General features: G+C 38.8%; 1 long non-coding RNA gene across 1 annotated transcript in view; it reads right to left on the bottom strand.

Annotated features, from left to right (window-relative positions):
• Positions 1-27730, bottom strand: part of LOC126092103 (uncharacterized) — a 79936-nt gene extending 52206 nt beyond the window's left edge. Inside the window, exons 1-2 of the long non-coding RNA XR_007521303.1 lie at positions 27603-27730; positions 126-251 (exon numbers count right to left, since the gene is read on the bottom strand). This is a non-coding gene — a long non-coding RNA (uncharacterized LOC126092103). The remainder of the gene's footprint in view (positions 1-125; positions 252-27602) is intronic.
• Positions 27731-27805: the final 75 nt, after the last annotated feature.

Below are 27805 nucleotides of genomic sequence, written 5' to 3'. Positions count from 1 at the left end.
TTTCAACACTTGAACAGTCACTAAGTTAACACCATTTATTTTTGGAAACCAGACTGCAATATATGAAAATCAATTAAAAATGATTTTGGCACATACAGAAGATGGAAAATTAAAATAGCACTTACAAAGTGTGGCTCTTGTTAAAACACGGAGGAGGATAGTAATTTCATCACCACTCAGACCAGTCTCTTTTTCTGATAGTTCTTTAAGTTTTTTGTCAAATTCTGTTGCCACGAACTTTTATCCTGCACCTGCAAAAAAATGTTTATTGCATTAATTGTCATATAAAGTATACTGATGTCGATAAAGGAAACAAACAATTTAGGTCCTTTGAGAATATTTCAAAGGTCAAAGAAAATATAGCAGGAAGGAATATGATAATGTTACATTTTAGCAACTAATTATCGAGACGCTTAGAGACACCTTTGGTTGATAAGGACAGAAAATAAAAAGCAACCATGGCCACTCCTAGGTAACCATCTCAGCATTTGAGCTACACGATTCAGGGAAAGATTGATTAACCCTAGATCTGGGAGGTCAGATGGGGATCTGTGTCTCATTCTTGCACAGTATGGGTCCAAAACCTTAACCATTGCCCCCCCCCCCCAACCCCCCATACCCCTTTCTCACATAACTGACTATGATAATATTAATATAACACTTCCCCTGATGTTAAAATATGGCAACCAGTGCCAACACACACACACAAAGGAAATTACTATCTATAAGCTGAATAGAAAAGAAAAAAGTGAATGCAAACACAAGATAGAAGAAGAATCACTTCTTAAAGAATGAAACACAAACTCTAGCAGAGAAAATGAAAACACAATGAATCACTGACTTTCAGAACTGGTGGCTTTCTTCTCATGAGTAAATAAGATAAGAAACATTAACAGAATTCACACATAATTTAAATGTGAACTGAACTTATGACTAAGCATGACAAACATGTTGAATGAAAATATGTGTGATTCTTAATAGTCATAGTATCTATTGGCCTTGTATTCATTAAGATAAATATGCTAGGTCAGTTTTACAAGTAGTACAGGGAGATAGGAGGGGAGTGCACAAAGGAATAAAGTTTTAGGTAAATCATCCCACTAATAGCGAGGTTATCAGAGATAGAGGGCTGCAAGAACTGGCATGTCATTCTTGTAATCAGACAATATAATTATTATAGCAAAGCTAATGTGCACTGGGGAGTCTTCTTAACGGAGTTAGCATACAGGCCTCTGAAGACAAGATACAAACATTTAGCTACAACATACACTGCTTCATTTCCCTGAATTCAAATTTGTCCTCGTACTTTGCATGATAAAATCCCTAATTTGTATGTGGATAAGGGAGTTTTGAATGATCTAGCCATCATTCTCTGGTGGGTACATATTATGAATGGTTTTATGAACTCTCTGTACCAGAATAGACAAGAAAGTTCACGAAAGAACAACATTTTATTTGCTCTCATATCAGAGTAATATGCAGCCTCAAAAAAAGAGGTAATCAATTTGGAAAGAAAGCTTTACATATTAACAGGGAAAGGAATACAGTAGCAGAGGGACTTTTTGCAGTCTCTCTTGTATCCATGCAAATTTTTACAAAATTTTTTTTGTCTCCACACAAACAGGGAAAAAATATCAGTACCAGGGTATTGTGAAGAAGTCAGAAATGCATGCAAACTTTCATCTTTCATTTCTGCTCCTATCACTTGCTGCACTCGCAAATCACTGAAGATTGCTTAAGTGATAACTATTACCAGCAAAAAAAGTTTCACTATTAACAGTTGTGTGAAGTGCTTTTTATGGAGTTTGTGACGCCTTAGAACCACAAGGGATTTTTCTTAAGCTAGGACCTTTCCTTCTCAGTTCACATTCTGAAACAATTAAAAGGCCACTAGGCAACAGAGTCATTTTGTTGCAGATTTTCAATTTTTCCTCACCGTATTTGTGTTAAAACTATACTGAAGTGACTGGAGAAAAAACTCTGTCACTTTATACATAAAATATATTTCCATTATACAGTCACTTCAAACATCTTCACGATTCTGTATTTTTGAGGCTTCAGTGAATCTATACATTTATTCCAGAATAACATTCTCAAAGGAAATTAGGTACGTATGAAAATTCTGACTACTGCTACCCCCATAAAGAGCAGTAATATACCAAGTTACTTGCCCCCCCATTTGCACACTTAATAGCGTCGGTATTAATGCGGGATTGTGCTGCCCGAGTTCTACGTAGATGAAATGAAATCAGAAATATAATTTTGAAATGGCGCTGAGCACTATGGGACTTAACAACTATGGTCATCAGTCCCCAATATAATTTTCTACAGATAAGATTAAGAGTCTCAACTGCTGAAAGATGGGTGTGGCTCCACTTCCTTCAAAATTTGCTGCAACACATGCATAGGCTTATTTTTGACATCTTAATTAGCTGTGGGGGCATGCTACTGCAATTCCATGCAAGGTCAAATAGTCCAACATATCACAACATCAGGTTTTTTCCTCATTTTCTGTTGGTAAAAGGTACTATGCTAAGAGAGCCAAGTAAAATGATGTAGTGTTAGAAGAAAATCAAACTTTCATTTGATCCGTAGAAGTCTAATTACTTTTTTGAAGTTGATTCCAAAGATATCTAGGGACTAGAATAAAGAAATTCAATAAAAGAAGAAAAACTTAAGTGTGTAAAAATTGGAGCTTTTCTTCACATATTGAACACATGAAAAAGGGGCCAATCTGGACCAGGGTTGAGGAAAGCCCAGATATTTAAAAAATGAATAAAATCTGTCTCTTTTTGTTAAATTTAAATTCCTATGATTAATTTATTCAAAGCACTCATTCTTCCTTAGAACTACTTTATTAGTGCCTCTTTCCTTACCCTGCCAGCACTGCATCCATAGAGATAATGTACACCATCTATGAGCTTGTTTGATCAAAATTAAGAAATAATTTAAGATAGAAAAGAATCCCCCCATGAACCATGGACCTTGCCGCTGGTGGGGAGGCTTGCGTGCCTCAGCGATACAGATGGCCGTACCGTAGGTGCAACCACAACGGAGGGGTATCTGTTGAGAGGCCAGACAAACATGTGGTTCCTGAAGAGGGGCAGCAGCCTTTTCAGTAGTTGCAGGGGCAACAGTCTGGATGATTGACTGATCTGGCCTTGTAACATTAACCAAAACGGCCTTGCTGTGCTGGTACTGCGAACGGCTGAAAGCAAGGGGAAACTACAGCCGTAATTTTTCCCGAGGACATGCAGCTCTACTGTATGATTAAATGATGGTGGCGTCCTCTTGGGTAAAATATTCCGGAGGTAAAATAGTCCCCCATTCGGATCTCCGGGCGGGGACTACTCAGGAGGACGTCGTTATCAGGAGAAAGAAAACTGGCGTTCTACGGATCGGAGCGTGGAATGTCAGATCCCTTAATCGGGCAGGTAGGTTAGAAAATTTGAAAAGGGAAATGGATAGGTTAAAGTTAGACATAGTGGGAGTTAGTGAAGTTCGGTGGCAGGAGGAACAAGACTTCTGGTCAGGTGACTACAGGGTTATAAACACAAAGTCAAATAGGGGTAATGCAGGAGTAGGTTTAATAATGAATAAAAAAATAGGAGTGCGGGTTAGCTACTACAAACAGCATAGTGAACGCATTATTGTGGCCAAGATAGACACAAAGCCCATGCCTACTACAGTAGTACAAGTTTATATGCCAACTAGCTCTGCAGATGACGAAGAAATAGATGAAATGTATGACGAGATAAAAGAAATTATTCAGGTAGTGAAAGGAGACGAAAATTTAATAGTCATGGGTGACTGGAATTCGTCAGTAGGAAAAGGGAGAGAAGGAAACATAGTAGGTGAATATGGATTGGGGGGAAGGAATGAAAGAGGAAGCCGCCTTGTAGAATTTTGCACAGAGCATAACTTAATCATAGCCAACACTTGGTTCAAGAATGATAAAAGAAGGTTGTATACCTGGAAGAATCCTGGAGATACTAGTAGGTATCAGATAGATTATATAATGGTAAGACAGAGATTTAGGAACCAGGTTTTAAATTGTAAGACATTTCCTGGGGCAGATGTGGATTCTGACCACAATCTATTGGTTATGAACTGCAGATTGAAACTGAAGAAACTGCAAAAAGGTGGGAATTTAAGGAGATGGGACCTGGATAAACTGAAAGAACCAGAGGTTGTAGAGAGTTTCAGGGAGAGCATAAGGGAACAATTGACAGGAATGGGGGAAAGAAATACAGTAGAAGAAGAATGGGTAGCTCTGAGGGATGAAGTAGTGAAGGCAGCAGAGGATCAAGTAGGTAAAAAGACGAGGGCTAATAGAAATCCTTGGGTAACAGAAGAAATATTGAATTTAATTGATGAAAGGAGAAAATACAAAAATGCAGTAAATGAAGCAGGCAAAAAGGAATACAGACGTCTCAAAAATGATATCGACAGGAAGTGCAAAATGGCTAAGCAGGGGTGGCTAGAGGACAAATGTAAGGATGTAGAGGCTTGTCTCACTAGGGGTAAGATAGATACTGCTTACAGGAAAATTAAAGAGACCTTTGGAGAGAAGAGAACCACTTGTATGAATATCAAGAGCTCAGATGGCAACCCAGTTCTAAGCAAAGAAGGGAAGGCAGACAGGTGGAAGGAGTATATAGAGGGTTTATACAAGGGCGATGTACTTGAGGACAATATTATGGAAATGGAACAGGATGTAGATGAAGACGAAATGGGAGATAAGATACTGCGTGAAGAGTTTGACAGAGCACTGAAAGACCTGAGTCGAAACAAGGCCCCGGGAGTAGACAACATTCCATTTGAACTACTGATGGCCTCGGGAGAGCCAGTCATGACAAAACTCTACCATCTGGTGAGCACGATGTATGAGACAGGCGAAATACCCTCAGACTTCAAGAAGAATATAATAATTCCAATCCCAAAGAAAGCAGGTGTTGACAGATGTGAAAATTACCGAACTATCAGTTTAATAAGTCACAGCTGCAAAATACTAACGCGAATTCTTTACAGACGAATGGAAAAACTGGTAGAAGCCGACCTCGGGGAAGATCAGTTTGGATTCCGTAGAAATGTTGGAACACGTGAGGCAATACTGACCTTACGACTTATCTTAGAAGAAAGATTAAGAAAAGGCAAACCTACGTTTCTAGCATTTGTAGACTTAGAGAAAGCTTTTGACAATGTTAACTGGAATACTCTATTTCAAATTCTGAAGGTGGCAGGGGTAAAATACAGGGAGCGAAAGGCTATTTACAGTTTGTACAGAAACCAGATGGCAGTTATAAGAGTCGAGGGGCATGAAAGGGAAGCAGTGGTTGGGAAAGGAGTAAGACAGGGTTGTAGCCTCTCCCCGATGTTATTCAATCTGTATATTGAGCAAGCAGTAAAGGAAACAAAAGAAAAATTCGGAGTAGGTATTAAAATCCATGGAGAAGAAATAAAAACTTTGAGGTTCGCCGATGACATTGTAATTCTGTCAGAGACAGCAAAGGACTTGGAAGAGCAGTTGAACGGAATGGACAGTGTCTTGAAAGGAGGATATAAGATGAACATCAACAAAAGCAAAACGAGGATAATGGAATGTAGTCAAATTAAGTCGGGTGATGCTGAGGGAATTAGATTAGGAAATGAGACACTTAAAGTAGTAAAGGAGTTTTGCTATTTAGGGAGTAAAATAACCGATGATGGTCGAAGTAGAGAGGATATAAAATGTAGACTGGCAATGGCAAGGAAAGCGTTTCTCAAGAAGAGGAATTTGTTAACATCGAATATAGATTTAAGTGTCAGGAAGTCGTTTCTGAAAGTATTTGTATGGAGTGTAGCCATGTATGGAAGTGAAACATGGACGATAACTAGTTTGGACAAGAAGAGAATAGAAGCTTTTGAAATGTGGTGCTACAGAAGAATGCTGAAGATAAGGTGGGTAGATCACGTAACTAATAAGGAGGTATTGAATAGGATTGGGGAGAAGAGAAGTTTGTGGCACAACTTGACTAGAAGAAGGGATCGGTTGGTAGGACATGTTTTGAGGCATCAAGGGATCACAAATTTAGCATTGGAGGGCAGTGTGGAGGGTAAAAATCGTAGAGGGAGACCAAGAGATGAATACACTAAGCAGATTCAGAAGGATGTAGGTTGCAGTAGATACTGGGAGATGAAGAAGCTTGCACAGGATAGAGTAGCATGGAGAGCTGCATCAAACCAGTCTCAGGACTGAAGACCACAACAACAACAACAGAAAAGAACCAAGAAATTAATGAAGATCTACAAATTTGTGCAAGCTTTCAAAAAGTAGTAAATAGTACTTTACAGTCACTATGACTGTACATCAGGCTTAAGTTTTTTCTGGAAGTGAAAATGTTACTTAGATGAGTTTCTTATATTGCAAGAAAAGTTAAAACATGATATTAATGAACACAGTAGACAGTTGGCTTCAATAAATATAATGGTTCTGTTTAATATATGTAAGGCTAACTATAGAACATTTTGTACATTAATTAAATTTTTGTAATTAAATATAGTTGGGTTTTATTGGGATTTTGGCAGGGTACAAAAGAAACACTTGGGTTTTTATGGGTTGGGTAAAATTACAGCCCTAATTTGGACAAAAAGTTACCAAGTAAAAATAAACAAAAAAACTCTAAACAGCATTTCCTCTCAGGGAATAAAATTGCATAATAAATTGCCCAAGAAGATGAAAATACTAAAGTACATCTGTTTAAAATGGCAGCTAAAATGTTTATAAGCAATGCATACTACAAAATACAAAATTACTTAGAGGACTCACAGTATTGGTTAATAATGAAAGGGGATAATTAATCACCTTGTCACATTTCAATATTGTAACGATTTTGCAAGGAAATCATGTGCTAGGATGACAGTAATGTATTGTCATTCTCTTGACTTCAGTATTTCACTCATCATCACGGGTGTGATTTTGATTCAGTTTTTCAGGTGCATTGACGGGAGAACATGAAGATGTGCGTGGGGAATAGTGGCATGTTTAAAGGCATTCCAAATGGACTGTGGTTAGTGCAAGGGACATTGTAGCAAACTCATGGTTCTAGAGTCATCAGCAGGTGTCCTTGATGTGTGCACCAATGAAGAGAAAAGCTGTGCATCGAAGAACATTGTACATTAGGGACCAACCAAATGAAGTGGTGCATTTGTTAAGATGATGATTCCATATTCAGGAGGAGATGTTTGCTCTGTCTGGCCATCCTGATTTAGGTTGTACTAAATAATTTTACACAAATGCGAGGATAGTTCGTTCATTAGGGCCAAGGCCAACCACTGGCCTATCTTCATAAAGCATACTTATGTATTATGTATGTATGTATGTATATTTCTTGAGCTCTTTATTTTCATTATATTATGATGGCAAATTTAGTATCATTCAAACAGCTGAATGAATGAATGAATGAATAAATAAAAATTAATCTCTCACCAGGTATTACAAAATGTTATCATTTGGACACAGTCTGAACCTTGAGAAGCCTGCTGTATCTGTGAGATGAAGGGCAGAGAAATACTGATAGAGAAGTGGAGGAAAATAGTGGTATCATCACCTGATTCGTGAAAAGTGTACATAGAGTGTAAAATACTAAATTATGAAAAACAGGATAAAACATCATAAACATGATACATGGAGTGAATTAATATTAAACCTAATACCTTGGTAAAGGTCAGTGCAAGTACCCATTTAGAGCCATACATGTACTCTGTATCTTAATTAGCTGGATAGTTGATGTCAGCTATCTTTCTTCAAGCGGAGTATTTACAGATTAACACTTTCTACTAAGTATGAACAAGTCAACTTCATGGCATTCCTTCTCCAATAACTATTGAAAAAATTACAATATAAGTTACTTCACTTTTTTACAATTTTTGTAGCTGGAGGTACTATACACTCATTAATGAAAAGATTTAAAAATATAATCAGAAAACAAACTATATACTGAATCCTGTCACCAGCTCACTGATTACGTCAGTGTCCCAGAAATAACTTCAGGTCTGCTCACAAGCCAGCAGGGGTGTCCTCCAAATGTTTGTAGCAGTGACTATGCCTATCGTTTGTACATCTTAATCTACTGCCACTGGTATAGTGCCCACATTTGTGGAATTCCCAAAATGGTTTCTATGGAAAACTTCAATTTTAAATGCCACATACTGTAAGCTGCTTATATTTTTCAAATAAATGAATCACTATAACACATTAATGGTATTGCAACATTAAAAATGCTATTATTCAACCACTGATTGTTATTTAGGTAAACCTTCATGTGCCATCCACGGATGAAGCAGGCAAAGGTAATGTCTGCTTCGATGCACTGAGTCCGCTTCACTTAGTACTTTGCTGATAGTTTATCACTCCTCCTTTCATGTTCAGTGACACTTGAACTGTGTGTTGTGAGCTCTAAGCCTTTTATGCAGATTTTGACAAGACCTGCAGAAGTATCCCCTGAACTATTGAAGGGAGTGGAATCTGCTATACTCTTCCCAATCTACCACAACTCTAGGTCTCTAATAGTTACACTTAACCACACAACATGGTGAAATATTAGCCTTTTCTGTATGTTTGGGAATATTTTCTAGATCCATCAACCATTAACAGATGAGTCCCAGTCGTTTTGTCAGATATCCATCTGTCAGTATGTTAACTGGAGTGTATTTCAGATTCCATTAGTGGTTAACATCTGGATCTTGTACAGCTCACCCCTCCTTGACCCAGTATGAGACAACAAGATGACTGGCAGTAATATCCACTAGGTGTACACCTAAAATAACAAGCAGTGACTACTACAGTGGCACCAAACACTCTGGTAAGCATTACAAGCATGCCTCATTGTGCCATCTGCAAGACATTCCTATGTGGTATGTAGCACTGCTGTAATGTCAACATATTGGCTGTGAAGCTGGTAATGGCAAAAGCGTCACATTGCTGTAGGGTCTGACTGCCAGCAGTGGGAGTCTATAGGTGGTAGTTCCTGTTTTACAAAGTTATGCAATGACTTAAGATGCTTTTGAGACTGCATTGGTGATGGGCAGTTGAAGTTTGATTTTTCATGTAGATGTACCCCTAGATATCTGCACACAACCTGTCTAGAAAACGAACTGCCTCCTAACCTTATAGGTCGGTTTTTGCTTGTGGAATTTTTACCTTGTCAGAATCACCGTCCTTGCAGAACACTGACCGTAGAGGCTCTATTCCTATTACCAAACTTCCTGAGTCTGACAAGGTGTGTATCATGTGGACCAATGTCTTCAAAACTCCATTCTTCTGCACTGAATTGTGAAAGCTGCTGGCTTGTATGTGTCAATCAGTGTGTGTAGATTTGTGACACACACTGTAGCCAAACAAACTATCTTCTCTCCTTTTGACAGTTACAGACAAAAATGGCCATCCTGTACCAGTTTCATAGTGAAATTAATATTTGGGTAGCATGAGTTAAGATGTACCAGAAACTCATTGAGGCTATCCCTACCATGAGGCCAGATCACAGAGGCACCATCTGTATACCTGAAGAAGCATATGGATTTGTATCTAGCCATCTCTAATGTCTCCACTTCAAATCTCTCCATGAACATAATCCAGCAACCACTGGAGAGAGACGGCTGCCCATTTCTATACCTTCTGTCTGCTCATAATATTGGCCCCCATACAGAAAATACACTGAGAGTATGTGCCTGAACATGTCCAAAAGAGCATTGCCAAATTCCTCTGCAATCAGTTCCAATGAGTTTTTCAGTGATACCCAAGTTATCAAGGATACCACCTCAAAACTGACCACTATATCAGGTTCAGCAACATGCAGTTGTTTGAGATATTGCAAGAAGTCCTCCGATAAGTGGATATGGTAAATACAGTTCCCCACATATGGGAACAACAGTTTCTTTCAGTACTTGGCTGTTGTGTACTTTGATGTGCCAGTGTTACTGACAATTGAGTGCACTGGTACACACTCTGTGAACTTTCGGCAGCCCATAGTGGAAACAGTGCATTCAGTCACAGTTGTTCAACAATCTCGTCTGGCATACCGGTTTACTTCAGAAGAGTCGTGGTCATCTTGCGGACCTTGTGGTCATCTTGCGGACCTTGTGGTCATCTTGCGGACCTTGTGGTCATCTTGCGGACCTTGTGGTCATCTTGCGGACCTTGTGGTCATCTTGCGGACCTTGTGGTCATCTTGCGGACCTTGTGGTCATCTTGCGGACCTTGTGGTCATCTTGCGGACCTTGTGGTCATCTTGCGGACCTTGTGGTCATCTTGCGGACCTTGTGGTCATCTTGCGGACCTTGTGGTCATCTTGCGGACCTTGTGGTCATCTTGCGGACCTTGTGGTCATCTTGCGGACCTTGTGGTCATCTTGCGGACCTTGTGGTCATCTTGCGGACCTTGTGGTCATCTTGCGGACCTTGTGGTCATCTTGCGGACCTTGTGGTCATCTTGCGGACCTTGTGGTCATCTTGCGGACCTTGTGGTCATCTTGCGGACCTTGTGGTCATCTTGCGGACCTTGTGGTCATCTTGCGGACCTTGTGGTCATCTTGCGGACCTTGTGGTCATCTTGCGGACCTTGTGGTCATCTTGCGGACCTTGTGGTCATCTTGCGGACCTTGTGGTCATCTTGCGGACCTTGTGGTCATCTTGCGGACCTTGTGGTCATCTTGCGGACCTTGTGGTCATCTTGCGGACCTTGTGGTCATCTTGCGGACCTTGTGGTCATCTTGCGGACCTTGTGGTCATCTTGCGGACCTTGTGGTCATCTTGCGGACCTTGTGGTCATCTTGCGGACCTTGTGGTCATCTTGCGGACCTTGTGGTCATCTTGCGGACCTTGTGGTCATCTTGCGGACCTTGTGGTCATCTTGCGGACCTTGTGGTCATCTTGCGGACCTTGTGGTCATCTTGCGGACCTTGTGGTCATCTTGCGGACCTTGTGGTCATCTTGCGGACCTTGTGGTCATCTTGCGGACCTTGTGGTCATCTTGCGGACCTTGTGGTCATCTTGCGGACCTTGTGGTCATCTTGCGGACCTTGTGGTCATCTTGCGGACCTTGTGGTCATCTTGCGGACCTTGTGGTCATCTTGCGGACCTTGTGGTCATCTTGCGGACCTTGTGGTCATCTTGCGGACCTTGTGGTCATCTTGCGGACCTTGTGGTCATCTTGCGGACCTTGTGGTCATCTTGCGGACCTTGTGGTCATCTTGCGGACCTTGTGGTCATCTTGCGGACCTTGTGGTCATCTTGCGGACCTTGTGGTCATCTTGCGGACCTTGTGGTCATCTTGCGGACCTTGTGGTCATCTTGCGGACCTTGTGGTCATCTTGCGGACCTTGTTTGTAGGGTAACAATCCAAAAGCCTGAAAAGCTTTTATGCAGGCCCTCCAGATTTTGACACACTTCTTCATTGTAATCAGTCTGTTGCAGAACAACTACGGAGTTCTGCGTCTGTTAGCGACACGGCGACATTGCTGTCTTCCTGGGTCCACTAAAGTGTGAGCTTCTTGTCACTTGATGTTTGATTTTGGAGGGTATCTTGCTGAGCACCCTGCAGGTCACTCATCAAATTTCTTCTGCCACATTTGGTGGAACTGTGCTACCTACTTGCTTCATTGCACTGCTGAGACCTGAAATGGACACATTACTGGAAGTAGTTGTGAAGTTGAAAACCCTGCTGAGCATCTTCAAAGCAATGTTATCAAACTGCCTGCTTGTCAATTAACAGTCTGAGAACCCTTCATCTGCTGTGCTTTCCTACTCTGAAACTTCACAGGCTGGCATGCTTATGCGTTCTTCTTCGTGCTCTTTGCTAGAGACCAAGAGGCACTATTTACCAAGTCCCAATCTTCAGCTGCTAAGGAGTTTGCCATGTACAAGTGAAGGTATAAAAGTGTCTCGTCTACCACATATAGCCTATTGCGCATATCTGAATCCTCTCTCTCACAAGGGCCATGCTCGCCGAACGTCTTATCTTGCTCACCACTCTGGAGTCGATGTGATGTTTAACCCTGGTTAAAAGTGGTACTACGTTTCCATCTTGACAGCTCAGCAGGAAACAGAGAGAATATGACAATTTATTACCTCTGTACCATTGATGCATTTGACCTAAGACTTTACCTGCACCCTCCTCCAAAGCTGCCCTGGATTAATCTGAATCAACTACTAACAAGTTGCCTGCATATGCCACCATGGCTTAGTTAATTCAGTCCCATTATAATCTTAAGGAGGGTTTCAATGGATAATCAAGCCACATGTCAACTCTTGGTAATGCATTTGACAACCTTATATTTTCTGGTATTGAATTTTACTACCCTCCCACAAAATAATCTCGGACACTAATGTATAATGTGTCAGGAATCTGGAGGTCTCTCACACATGTAACCATCGCAGGTCACCACAGGTTGTCAAAGAAGCTCAAAATGTCGATCACTAATGCAACCGTATAATTCCAGAATAAATTACAAACTAAATGAGGTGTTCGACTGCTAGTCATCAATGAAATATCCATTCCTAAAACAAAACTGGAATCAGTTAAGGCCCTAAAGCTATCTGCATCCTTCCAATCGATCACATAGGAGATACTCTTGAACTTTAGCCAGCATTTGATGAGGTAAATAGGCCTATGAGACCTACAATTCACTACATCCATGTCTTCAGATTTCTTAATCATCCCCACAAGCTTTCAACACTACAGAACCCTTTCCAGTCTTAAACAATCATTGAATAGTTCCTTAAGAGAGAAAAGTATCTGTGGTATTGCTTCAAGCAAAACTTCAGGGTGAATACCTTCAGGGTCTGGTCCTTTTTAGGTTTAAGTTTTACCAATACTTTCCACACACCCAATCTTCTGTTATGTGAATGGGGAGGTGTTAAATTTGAAATATAAACATATTCCAGATTTGTTCTTAGTCTACAATGTTCTGCAACATTTATCATCTACGTGGACCTAGCCTAGTAAAAATTCTGCTGCTCGATTCCAGCCAAGAGTCGTACTTCTGTCATCTCATGTAAGCATTGACAAAACCATGCGTTTTGATCCGTCCAAGCTGAAACTGATAAGTTTGCCTTAAAGATCTACCAAAAGCTGTGAACGAATGTAGATCCCATTTTACCTGCTGTGGCCTGAACAATTCTGTGTTAAAGACAGTTTTCTGTCCGTAGTCTCTCTGTAAAAGAATATTGGATTCCTGGAGACACACTACTCTCTGATACAAGCATATTACAATTCTTGTCCTTCTACTCAGATATGTTAATCTCTGTCTCTTTGTTGGCAGAGACTATTATGAATGCACAATAGGAACGACTTCCTGTTCTGTCCTCTGCAGTAGTTCAATTAAGACAAGCACATGGTGGTATGCAGTCCCTTCTACTCACTCATGTGGAAAGGCAGCTATTAATTCCCCTTAATCTGGCCCAGTCAGAGGTTCGGCTCTCTGTGTGTGGGATTCTTTTAATTTACCAATGTTTCTATAAAAAAGAGCATTATGCTTATTTGACGTTAAACAATCCAGCATCATTCAGCTGGAGACTTTTGGAAACATTCCAATGTTACTATAACTCAAACTTGAGTAAACCAAGATCAGTAACTACATAACTACCCACAATTATCACACAGTACCTAACATGCGAAAACGTTGCAAACCCAAGTACACAATGACTGATTCAATAGGATTAGTTAACAACATGATACCACATACATAGACCAATGAAGTCACTAATGTGGCAGATATAAAGACTTCACAAAACAAGCTATGGACAACATCAATAACAATAGGAAAATATCAAGAAAATAAAAAAATGGCTAATTAACGAGACGAGGGGGTTTTGGATGGGGAAGTTTTTGTCATTAATGCAATGAAACATATTATGAGCTTGACAACACCAGATCAAAGTGGCAAAATAGGGGTTTCGTCAGGGACTAAAATGTAACTACAGAGTGCACAATGGGTATTTAAAAAAAGACCCTAACACATTTTATGCCTTTGTCGACTCATCACGAACTTAGGCCTCAGTCTGTGCTACCGTTCAGTCTGCCAGTGCTAGGGTTGAGACACCACTTATGGCTATCTTTAGTACAATTCAGGATATGTTATATGTTTATAATAGGATAAAAGTTTACCAATTACTTCAATACATCGTATCTATTGTTTCAAAGTCTGTACATTACAACTATGTAGAAACAAATGTTCTAATTTTTATAATAGAAGCAAAAAATATATATATATTAAACATGAAATGGCATATTTCCCCAGTTTTGGCCATATTAACTCTACCTATAGCCAGTCATTGCCCTATTTTGGTCACTGTACTGTATAATAAAACAGAGGCTTTAAATAATTATACAATCAATTCACTAAGAAGTAATTTGTTCTTTATACAAGCTTATAAGAAAACAAACATGCATAAACTAAAGAAAAGTTAAGCCTACAGCAATTCAGTGGAACAGAGAAACTATTAACAAAAACTATTATAATGATCGATGTAGGAACTATCTATGACAATTTCTCTTTAGCAGCCAAGAAAATAGATTTCACCCATATTAAAAATTGTTAGGTCATTTCACATATCCTTCTCACTCAAAGTTTCTGATACTTCCTGGAACCAATTTCTTATTTTTCTCCTCTGTAACAGACCTCTAGCCCAATTAACATTCAGCATCTTTTTTGCGACAAAACATTGTCTCTCTTAAAGAAATAATATCGCTTTCTTTCCATGTTGATAATTTGCAATGCCGCCTTAAGACTTCACTAATCTATCTTATCAATAAGTTTATTACGCAGAGACACGCAGAGGCTTTCCTTAGACACTGGAAACCCCATGTTGGAACAGTCCACAACCAAGTCCATCAACATTCTTCTTGTTACCCACTGATCAGTCTGGCCTGGCAACGGAAGACAGCAAAACAAAAGCTGAAATTTTAAATTTAGCATTTGAGAAATCTTTCACGCAGGAGGATCGTACAAACATACCGCCGTTTGAGTCTTGTACAGATTCCCGTATGGAGGACAGTGATAGACATTCCTGGGATTGTGAAGCAGCTGAATGGGTTGAAAATAAATAAATCGCCAGGTCCTGATGGGATTCTGATTCGGTTTTACAGAGAGTACTCTACTGCATTGGCTCCTTACTTAGGCGAATCTCTTGCCCAACGTAAAGTCCCCAGCGACTGGAAAAAAGCACGGTGATGACTGTATATAAGAATGGTAGAAAGACGGATCCTCAAAATTACAGACCAATATCCTTAACATCGGTTTGTTGCATGATTCTCAAACATATTCTCAGTTCGAATATATTGAATTTCCTAGAGACAGAGAAGTTGCTGTCCATGCATCAGCACGGATTTAGAAAGCATCGCTCCTGCAAAACGCAACTCGCCCTTTGTTCAGATGATATCTTGCAAACCATAGATGAAGGGTATCAGACGGATGCCATATTCCTTGACTTCCGGAAAGCATTTGACTCTGTGCCCCACTGCAGACTCCTAACTAAGGTACGAGCATATGGGATTGGTTCCCAAGTATGCGAGTGGCTCGAAGACTTCTTAAGTAACAGAACCCAGTACGTTGTCCTCGATGGTGAGTGTTCATTGGAGGTGAGGGTATCATCTGAAGTGCCCCAGGGAAGTGTGGTAGGTCCACTGTTGTTTTCTATCTACATAAATGATCTTTTGGACAGGGTGGATAGCAATGTGCGGCTGTTTGCTGATGATGCTGTGGTGTAAGGGAAGGTGTCGTCGTTGAGTGACTGTAGGAGGATACAAGATGAGTTGGACAGGTTTTGTGATTGGTGTAAAGAATGGCAGCTAACTCTAAATATAGATAAATGGAAATTAATGCAGATGAATAGGAAAAAGAATCCCTTAATGTTTGAATATTCCATTAGTAGTGTAGTGCTTGACACAGCCACGTCGATTAAATATTTGGGCGTAACATTGCAGAGCGATATGAAGTGGGACAAGCATGTAATGGCAGTTGTGGGGAAGGCGGATAGTCATCTTCGGTTCATTGGTAGAATTTTGGGAAGATGTGGTTCATCTGTAAAAGAGACTGCTTATAAAACACTAATACGACCTATTCTTGAGTACTGCTCGAGCGTTTGGGATCCCTATCAGGTCGGATTGAAGGAGGACATAGAAGCAATTCAGAGGCGGGCTGCTAGATTTGTTACTGGTAGGTTTGATCATCACGCGAGTGTTACGGGAATGCTTCAGGAACTCGAGTGGGAGTCTCTAGAGGAAAGGAGGTGTTCTTTTCGTGAATCACTAATGAGGAAATTTAGAGAACCAGCATTTGAGGCTGACTGCAATACAATTTTACTGCCGCCAACTTACATTTCTTGGAAAGACAAAAAAGATAAGATAAGAGAGATTAGGGCTCGTACAGAGGCATATAGGCAGTCATTTTTCCCTCGTTCTGTTTGGGAGTGGAACAGGGAGAGCAGATGCTAGTTGTGGTACGAGGTACCCTCCGCCACGTACCATATGGTGGATTGCGGAGTATGTATGTAGATGTAGATTGAACTTGGACCACAGTGTCCAGTAGATTCTTTTGGAGATAGATCAGAAATTTTATTTCTTAATGTTCTTGGACCATTGTACAACTTTCTTGCACTAGCAACCCTCATTCCCTCAAAAATATTTTACTATGTTACAATGATAGATAAATTAAGGTGTGATGCTCAGGCAAGACTAAATAAACTGACTTAAACAAAATTAATGTGGTTAGAATGCAGACCAATTGTATATTAGAGAGGTTTTATATAAGTTTTTAAAAGTGGCCAAAACAGACACATTTATGTCTCTACTTACAGCCCCAAGCAAGGCCACAACAGGGAATTAAAGCTAAGTATGGATCTGTTAATGGCCACAGAAGTTTAATGATACATTTTTAGGGGGTACTACTTTAAACTTCTAATAAATGAAACAATAATACTTACTTTACCACCTAACAGATTAAGTTTCTTCCAATATTCTATTTAAATGGATAGAATATGAAACCAGTTATCTTCATCTACATCTGCACTATGCAAATCACTGTCAAGTGTATGGCAGATAATACCAGTTATCAGAGTCCCTTTCTGTTCCATTAATTCACATATGGAGCACATGAAGAATGTCTGTTTTAATGCCTCTGTGTGTGCTCTAATTATTCCATGGTGCCTATATGAGCAGTACATAGGGGTTTTTAGTATATTCCTAGTCATCATTTAATGCCAGTTCTTGAAACTCTTAGTAGATTTTCTCAGGATAGTTTACCTCTATCATCAAGAGTCTGCCAGTTCAGATTCTTCAGCATCTCTGTGACACTCTCCCACGGGTCAAACAAACCTGTGACCATTTGTGCTGCCCTTCTCTGCATACATTCAATATCCCACACTTGAGCAACACTCTAGAACCGGCCACACAGGTGACTTAAGAAATCACCTTCATATACTGTTTGCGCTTCCCCAGTAACAATAAAATAAAGCCTACCACCTGCTTCAGCCACAACTGAGCCTATGTGACCATTCAATTTCATATCCCTACAAAATTTCACACCCAGGTATTTTTTTGAGTTAGGTGATTTCAACTGTGACTCACTGATATTACAGCCGTAGGATACTACGTTTTTTAACTTTGTGAAGTTATTTTAAATTTCTGAATGTTTAAAGCAAGTTGCCAATCTTTGAAATCTTATCAAGATTTGACTGAATATTTAGGCAGCTTCTTTACGACAGTGCTTCATTATGGATAACTGCACCATCTGTAAAAAGTGTGAGGTTGTGATTAATATTGTCTGCAAGGTAACTAATATACAACATGAACAGTAAGGGTTCCAACACATTTCCCAGGAACACATTCGAGGATACTATTACATCTGGCAATGACTCTCCACCCAAGATAAAAAGCTGCGTCCTTCCTGCCAAAAATCCTCAATCAAATCACAAATTTCATTTGATACCCCATGTGAACATACTTTTGACAATAAGCATGGGTGTGGTACTGAAACAAATGCTTTTCCGAATTCAAGAAATACAGCATCTACCTGGCTGCCTTGATATAAAGCTTTAGGTATGTCATATGACAAAAGTGTGAGTTGGGTCACATGTTCAATATACCTAATTATATTTGAGTTCAGAATACATTCTAAGATTATAAAACAAATCTAAGTCAAAGACACTACATGACATTTTTGTGGATCACTTCTACTGCTCTTCTTGAAGTTGGGAGTGATCTGTCCTTTCCTCCAACTACTGGGCATAGTTTTTTTTTTTTTTTTTTTTTTCCCCAAAGGGTCTACGATAGACTATAGTTAGACCCTGGAGCTTTGATCAGTTTCAAGTATTTCAGCTGTTTCTCAACACTACTGACACTAAAAGTTATTTCACTTATCATTTCAATGGAACAAAGATTGAATTGGGGCACTTCTCCTGGATTTTCCTTTGTAAAGGAACATTTGAAAACAGAGTTAAGCATTTCATTTTTTACTGTGCTACCCTCAGCTTCAGCTCTTGTTTCATTCGCTGTGGAATGGACACTAACCCTGGTGTCACTAACAGCCTTCACATACAACCAGAATTTCTTTGTGTTTTGTGAAAGATCATTTGACAATATTCTATTATGGTGACCACTGAAGGCTTCGCGACTGCTTAAAGAAAAACTCTACAAAACTCAGCTTTTCAGCACCAATCCTTTCACAAAACTACGACTCCAAACAAGAACAAACAAAGAAATCTTTCTATATTTAATTGAGCAGCACATTTCAAGTTGTTTTCAACAAGCTAAAAATTTCTGTCAAAGCAATATCCACACCTTTCTGTTCCACATGCAAACAGAAAACTGGCAGGATATAGATCAGTCTCAAAACGTAGATGACAAATTTGAGACTTTTCTAAATACTTTTAGTTATTATTTCAATTAGCACCTCCCCTTAAAAACAAAAAATATTTTCAGTAACAGTAAATCCCCCAAGTGGATATCCTCAGGTATTATCGCCTCGGCAAAAAGAAAAAGAGGACTCTTCAAAGTCATATTGATATAACCTGCACCAAATTGAGTAAAGTATGTTTCATGATTAGACAAATAAGGAATATTGTTAATACCAGCACCCTCACATCAATGTACTATGCTCTTTTCCACTCTATATTACGCTACAGAATTATCTTTTGGGGCCACAGTGCAGAGGCAGTGAGGCTGTTAAAAAAAAAGTAGTTAGAATAATATTATTCTAACAGCAGAAAGAATCTTGTAAACCACTGTTCCAGAATCTGAACATATTACCCCTCCCATTTCCGCACATACTTGACCTACTATGTTTCACCAAGAAAAATAAACAACTTAGATATAAACTCAAACTAGCACCAACATGATACAAGGTCAAAGAACACTCTATGAGTAATTCCTGATTCAACAAAACTATACAGTAAAGGTGTCAAATATATGGGAATAAAACTCTACAACAATCTCCCAATAGCAGTGAAGAACATTACACAAGTGAATGATTTTAAAGTAAAACTACTGTCACTCCTAATTAAACACTGCCTCTACAGCATACAGGAATTCCTTGAAAACAACCTGCTACAAGGAACTACTATGAGGAGCTGCTCAACAAAAACATCAGATAATGGATCACAAACTATTGACCTTAAGTAACATACCTGAATGTAAGTTTTATTGGTACAAATGCTAAATTCTGCTACAGAATATAAGACCTAAGTACATTACATATGTGATATAAATATGTAATAATTTTATAGATTCATAGACATAGGCCTAATTGATCCTAAACTATTGACATCATGTAACATAACTGAAAGTAAGTTTTATTGTTGTAAATGCTAAATACCAGTACAGAATAAATATAAGACCTAAGTACATTACACATGTGATATAAGTATGTAAGCCGGCCGTGATGGTCTAGCGGTTCTAGGCGCTCAGTCCGGAACCGCGCGACTGCTACGGTCGCAGGTTCGAATCCTGCCTTGGGCATGGATGTGTGTGATGTCCTTAGGATAGTTAGGTTTAAGTAGTTCTAAGTTCTAGGGGATTGATGACCACATATGTTAAGTCCCATAGCGCTCAGAGCCATTTGAACCATTTTTAAAAGTATGTAATCATTTTATAGATTCATAGACATGTACCTCTTCTTATAAATGCCTAATATGTATCAAATGACATGTCCTATATCATGATGTGCATTTCTGTACAATGTATGATTCAGAGGATCAAAACAAAAAATAAACAAACAAATAAATAAAAAGATTGGCAGGTACTCAAAGGAAGGTTAAAAGTACATAAATTACATCATAGTGGCCATAAGTGGAGCCTTGACCCAACTTCAGGAAATTAAACTACACTGGGTGTCCCTCCCAAGACTCAACAGGTGCATTTTCTCTGATGTTTCAGTAGATATCTGCAATTCTGACCCCCCCCCCCCCTCCTCCTCCAATGTGTAGCTGGAGTCAGCCCAAACAAAAAATACAGCTCATCAAGTCTCTCATAAAATAACCAGTGCTGATGGAAAGAGTCAATTTATTTCCACACTGCAAAGAATATTATTTTAAAGCAGAATTTTTCATGCCCATTCAATACAGCACCCCCAAATAGTGCGAAAATCATTTTATCAATATGTATTAACAGTAACAGTAAAACACAGAACAAACAGTACTCCAGCAGCATCTCCACTAGACCTACATATGTCTAGTAAACAATTTGATATAAGCCACTGCCCATGAGAAATACACAATGTATCATAATTGCAACAAACAGAGGTCTAAAACACAAATGTACACACCAAAACAACTCGACACCATTTATGCAACATATGACTATCTCAACCCTCAGAAGTTGAAACACAGAACTAGTTTCCTCACTATACCTGTATGAAATAATCTCGCATGTAAAAATTAATGGTGCTGCTTAGCTGAACAGGAACATAGCCAACATAAATATAAAGCAAGCTCTAAGAAAGTTTCTCACGTACACAGAAAATAGCTTCCTTTAACTGATCAGATCTCTATATAAATGCTAGTTGGATTTTACACAAGACCTTTATGCAGCATAAAACCTATAGAAAAGACTTCACTATGCTGAAATAATTTGAAATGTAATTTCTGTACATTTTGTCTGATTACTATTAACAAATACCTTCACAATACGAGGTTGCAAAAGTTCAGTTCACAAATAAAAGTTACTCTTCATACAGTGTTTCTATCTAAGGATTTTTCTTCTGGTTCACTTTTTTCCAGTCCTAATATTGTGAACCAATTCAGAACAGACAGAAAAGAAAACCTCTCATAAGAGTCAATTTGTTTAACAACATATAGTTTGAGAAAAGAAGGGTCTTGTATTTGATGCTGTGATTTAATGCACCTGTTTTTTTTTTTTAAAAAAAAAAAAAAAAAAAAAAAAAAAAAAAATGCTTTTGTTGTCACAAAAGCTTCTTCTAGTGTTACCGTAATACAGCTTAGGTGTAAAATGGTGTTCATACACTTTTGGTCATGTCTGTAAAATTTAATATTTTGGTACTGAGTATTAGTTCTCATGTACGCATTGCTTTTCCATGTTGATAATTTATGTGCTTGGGGGAGGGGGGGGGGGGGGTTCCGTATGAAAATACTTTATAACAAATGAAACTATAGCTGCTATTTATACGATGTAGGCCTTGGTACCCTCGGAACTTTCGCTATACTCGGTACACATTCTACTTTTGTAATACCCAAATAAAAAAAAAATCAGGGACTAGTGCAGCAGGGGATACAACCCGTCGGCTTTGAACAATGACGTCACAAGTCGCCAGAGAGCATGTATTACAGAGATGAAAGCATGGAGGTAAGAATAGAGGGAGACGCCGTGACGTCACAGCTGTGAAGCTATGTGAAGCCGAGGGTAGCCATCTCAATCTGACCAAAACATTGCTGCTGTAAGCTTGTGTGTTTAGGCTTGTCGCTCGCTTTTGGAAGGATTTTGCGCTATTATGGTGACTTGTGTGCTGTTCGAATGTACGAATCATTCTGATTGTGATGCGAAATCGAAGGGAATAATATTTCATGTGTAAGTTGTCTCATTAAGTGTGATTTTACAACTTCATTGCGAATGAACGTGTGCTACATCGGTACTTGTACTATAGCGTGTTTTTTCTCCTGAATGATTTTAGATTTCCTAAAAATGAAAGTCGGAAAGCTCTGTGGGAGAATGCCGTGAGGAGGAAGAATTGGCGTGCGTCCAAATGGAGCACTATATGTTCTCAGCATTTCCGAGAAGAGGACATAGACCGAACTTCCCTTAAAACAATAAGGCTTCGATAAAATGCTGTACCATCAGTTTTCCCTACACACCCAAAACATTTGCAAAAGGTATGTTAATTCAAATAATTAAATTTTTGGTTTTCAAGTTCACGTTTCAGTATAATACGTACGTATTGTCGATAATCGAAGTGTTGAGTAACTCACTTTGTCTTCATCATGTACCAAATTAAAAGCTAACATTACATTAACTGGCGTAAAGTATAGGCCTAAACAGGACACTGTGTAGATTTGCCATTCTATGTATCTTATTTCAGTAAATATTGGTGGTAATGAACAGTGTTTCCCAGTAGTGTAACGTAACTGAAATGTCCCAGGGGTCAACAGAAACATCCGATCTCACGCGTCGGCTTTGACCCGTGACGTAAGGGTGTTGTGGTGTGTGACGTCATTTCAATCTTTATGGTCTATGTTTTGTCGCTACTCATTATGTCTTCTTCTTCTTCTTCATGTGCCGTCTCCTCTAAGAAGGTTGGCTGTCATCATGGCAATTTCTGATCTTGATTTGGCTGATCTAAGGAGTTCTGACGTTGAGCAATTGTACCAATTTTTTAAATTGTCAATCCAGGATGTCCGTCTTCTACCCCTCGTTCTCTTCCCACAAATTTTCCCTTCTATTATTATTTGCAATATTTTGTAATTTACTCCTCTAATAACATGGCCTAAATATTGTAGCTTCCTTACTTTAATAGTTTTAATTAATTCTTTTTCCTTTCCCATTCTTCTTAGGACATCTTTATTAGTAATCCTCGACACCCAACTAATTCTAAGTATTCTTCTATATGCCCACATTTCAAAAGCTTCTAAACTGTTCATGTCCTTCTTTTTCAATGTCCACGCTTCCATTCCGTATAGTAATTTTGAGAATACATAGCATCTTAGCAACCTCATTTTTGTGTTTAAACAAATGTCTCTCGAACAGAATGCATTTTTCATCTTATTAAAGATACTTCTGGCCTGTCCTATTCTCGATTTAATTTCTTCTGAGATTTCAATCTCCTCATTTACAATTGTTCCGAGATATTTAAATTTACGTACTTGATCGACTCTTTCCCTATTGATTGGAAGATTTTCTTGTTGGTGTGTTTTAGATATCACCATGAACTTAGTCTTGCTTACGTTAAGAGTCAAGCCAAATTCTTCACTTTTTTCTGCGACTTTGTCAAGAAGTAATTGTAGATCTTTGAGGTTTCCAGCTAGTAGTGCAGTGTCATCAGCAAACCTAACATTGTTAATGTTTAGCCCATTCACTTTAATGCCAGCTATTTCATCTGATAGAGCTGCCTGGAATATGTCTTCTGAATACATATTAAACAATAAGGGTGAGAGAACGCAACCTTGTCTCACACCCCTCTTTATTTCTATATCATTCGATAACTCATTTTCTACCTTCACGGTTGCGGTTTGATTGTAGTAGAGGTTATATATAATGCGGATGTCTTTCTTATCAAGTGTTTTCTTTTCTAACAATTCTATGAGATGATCATGACGAACTTTGTCAAATGCTTTATTATAATCCAGGAAGCACACATATAGTGGCCGATTAACCTCCATACATCGTTGCGCTAATATGTTAAAAGCAAACAATGCTTCTCTTGTACCGAGGGAACTTCTAAAACCGAATTGTGTTTCACTTATACCTTCTTCTACTTTTTTGTATATTCGTTGGTGTATAACTTTTAGAAATATCTTTAAGGTGTGACTCATTAAGCTTATTGTACGGTGATCATTACAAGTTTTGGCATTAGCCTTTTTGGGTAATGTAACAAAGGTAGATGTCAACCAATCCCTAGGAATAATTCCCGAATTATAAATATCATTAAACAATTGTACAAATATATCTATATGGTCTATTCCTATGAGTTTCAGGATGTCATTTGGTATCTTATCCGGTCCAGGGGCTTTTCCTGTCTTTGATTTGTTGATAACATGTAATATTTCTTCTTTCGATATGCTTGGTCCTCGTTCTCCGATCATGTTATCATAAAATTTTTGATCTTTTCTTGTATCTTCAAATAGTTCTTTGACATATTCTGTCCACCTGTCCAGTTTCCTTTAACATCAGGAATTATTTTGTCATTTTTATCTAACAATAAACTTGTACTTTTCTTTTTATTAAGTCCAGCTAAATCTAACTTTTTTGTGTAAGTTGAAACTATCATGTCTTGTTTCATAACTCTCAATTTCAGAGCATTGTTCCTTGTACCATTCTTCTTTTGCTCGCCGTGTTTCTTTTCGTATTTCTGCATGTAATCTTTTATACTAACTTTCATCTCTATTTTTAAGTATTCTTCTTTGTTCCATCAATTGTAATATCTTCTCTGTCATCCACTTCTTTTTCATGTTGTCGTGTTTGGTCGCCATTGTGTTTTTATATGCATTATTTAATGTGTCTTTTATAAGTTCCCATTTGCCATCAATGTCTTCTGTTTGATTATTCTTTATCCTAACTAATTCCTTATTAATCTCTTCATAAGTCTTTTCTTTAGTCAAGGGGTCTCTTAGAATAGTTGTATTTATATAGTCCTTCTTTTGTTTCCTTTGTATGGCTTTCAGTTTCACATGGAACTTTGCTACTAAAGGGTTATGATCAGAAAATATATCAGCTCCTGGATATGTTTTCACACCATGAATAGAATTTTTGTACCTCTTGTTTATAAGTATGAAATCGATTTGATTTCTGCAAACTTCTTCATTACAGTCTCTTGGTGATTTCCAAGTATAAAGTCTTCGTTTAGGGAGTTTAAAAAATGTGTTTGTAATAGACAGATTGTTTTCCTGGCAAAATTGTGACAGCAAATCTCTTCTTTCATTTCTTGTTCCTAAACCAAAAGGTCCAATAAGATCACCTTCACTTCCTTCACCTATTTTGGCATTAAAATCTCCCATGATGATAATAATGTCTCTGCTTTTTGAGGTTCCTATTGCTTGTGTTAATTCTTCATAAAATTTTCCTATTTCTTCTTGGTCTTTGTCGGCTGTTGGAGCATAGATTTGGATTAAATTAATATTTGTTTGTTTCGTTTGTAAATGTAGACTGATTACTCTATCTGAGATTGGTAAAATGCTTTTGACAGATTTACTAGCATACTCATCTAAAATTATTCCTACCCCATTCCTGTGCTGGCTATCAGAATTTCCTGAGTAATATACTTTCATGTTAATGGTCATTTCTCCTGAGTCAGGCCATCTTGTTTCACTTACACCCAAAATGTTAATTTTTAGGCGTTTCATTTCTTGTATAACATTATTTACTTTGCCTGGTTGGTATAATGATCTTACATTCCAAGTTGCTATTGTTGCATTATTTTTGTATTTACTTGTGGCATTGTTCAAGGCTCTCCCCCCCCGGAGATCCGAGTGGGGGAGTTGAAACTCCGGATAATTTGACATTGAACCATGCCATGATGAGTTTTCCTGGGGATATCCATTGGATCTTTAATGCTGTGGTTTCCCGTTAACTTCAGCATCGTATGCCGTTGACCACCCTTGGTGATTCTTCCGTCTTTAGGAGTGATTTCTCACTCCAAGGACAAGAGGGTGCCCTTGCTCTACCAGCTCATCCGCCCTTCTAGAAGGTCGTTGACTTAGTAGAGGGTTCTCCTTATCCCGGGAGAAACTCGGTCGCCAGAGCCTCGTTAGCGTAGCAGGGGATACCACGTGCCGGAGAGGTTGACATTTGTGTGGGAGGGGCTATTGGTGACGCATCCCACACCTTACCCCCCATGTCTAATGAATCAATATTGTTTTCTTTTTTTTTTATTTGTTTCTTTTTTTTATCTTTTGATTGACCTACACATTGATCTGTAGCTATGCAACGTTTCTATATCCGCCATATTGGAATTGTCGTTTCCGCTATATTTGTGACGTCATGGGTCAAAGCCGATGGGTTAGATCGGACGCTTCCGTATTTCCTGTCCCAGTACGTATTACAAACAAGATGTATTTATGGGGCTTTGGAGGGAGGGTATAGCTAACTTAGTTTTCAGTTTCTATTATTTAGTTTGTGATACACGTTTATTACTGTATTAACAAAATTGTATCGTTTACATTGAATGCTAGCTATTTGTAATATTACATTAAAAACTATTTTTAATCAGAAGGAACGCAGAATTTCGCCTTTACGAGATTTTATGTTAAACAAAAACTTTGAAACAACCAAGCTGATGACGTTACATGTGTATATGGTGCAATTAGCGACTGTAATACACGCAGCACTATAGCACACTGGCAATGTTTTGGTCAGAGTGTCATGGCAGCGAGCCACGCCCCTATGGCTTCAAAACGTAGTACGGCTGGGATACGTAGCGCCATCTCCCCTTATTCTTACCTCCATGGATGAAAGAGCTGAGGAGAATGTTGAGAAACAAAGGAATGCGAGAGAGATAAACATTGATCTTTGTCAAAAGCATAAGTGTTTTTCGACTTTTTTAAAAAAAAAAATCTCACGAGATAGAATAAACTGATCCTACTTCATTAAGCAATCAGTAAAATGATGCACCCAATATCAAGCGATCGCTTTTAGATTTACATTCCATTATTTTAATGATAGTGCTTATTAGAACACAGAACTGCTTTATTATCTATGCCTCGAAGTGAAGACATTACGATCTATGACTAAGGAATGACGTCATTGTTCAAAGCCGACGGGTTGTATCCCGTGCTGCACTAGACCCAAAAATCATTAACTTCGACACAAAACAAAGCTTCTTTCGATAGTTTTGTTTGAAGCAGAGTATCATTAGCGTATACTTTGAACGGTTTAAATATTCCACATAAGCCCTAATGAGTGTCATTCTTTTTAACATGACTCGGCAACAAAATCGTGCACGGTATACCAAAACGAATGGTTGTAAAAGTTTGGAAATAGTGTAAACATTAAGTAAACGTGATGACAATCGCGAGAGCGAAGAACATTAACTTCGATTTAATCCAAATTTAATATGAATTACCATCATCGATCTCTTAAACGTCGATGAAAATTGACTTATAATCCGTGACATTGGTTGTTCTTAAACGCAAGATACGTGATTCCCTGCAAGTCCCATTTTCACAAATGTTGTTAAAGAATGTAGGTATAGCAACAAACTGGAACACCGTACGCAAATCATTTGAACAACTCTTTTCTATCTCAAATGGCCCCGGATAAATTTCTGCAGGCACCCACGAACACAGCAGATCCAATGTCACTATCAGACAGGCGTTCCCATTCGGCTGGGCGACTTGATAGACAAAAGGCAAAAAAACAACGCAACTGCTGAGCTTACTGTTCCAACGTAAGCAGTAACAAAGTTTACCTGAGAGTCCCGAAAAGTACTCCATCTCCATGTCGACATCCTGTCTTGCAGCGCGGCCAACCTTATATAGGTTATCAGAAGCATAGGTGACATCTGAGCGAATGCAACATCTTTGCTACACACATTAGGTGTGTTTGAGCAGTTGCCAGAAAGCAGTTTTCCAGCGCGAGAAATAAGGCGCTACTGCGCATGCGCGGCTACGA

The sequence above is a fragment of the Schistocerca cancellata genome, chromosome 7, assembly GCF_023864275.1.
Source record: "Schistocerca cancellata isolate TAMUIC-IGC-003103 chromosome 7, iqSchCanc2.1, whole genome shotgun sequence".
Taxonomy (NCBI): domain Eukaryota; kingdom Metazoa; phylum Arthropoda; class Insecta; order Orthoptera; family Acrididae; genus Schistocerca; species Schistocerca cancellata.
This window is presented reverse-complemented; position numbering and strand designations above follow the sequence as displayed.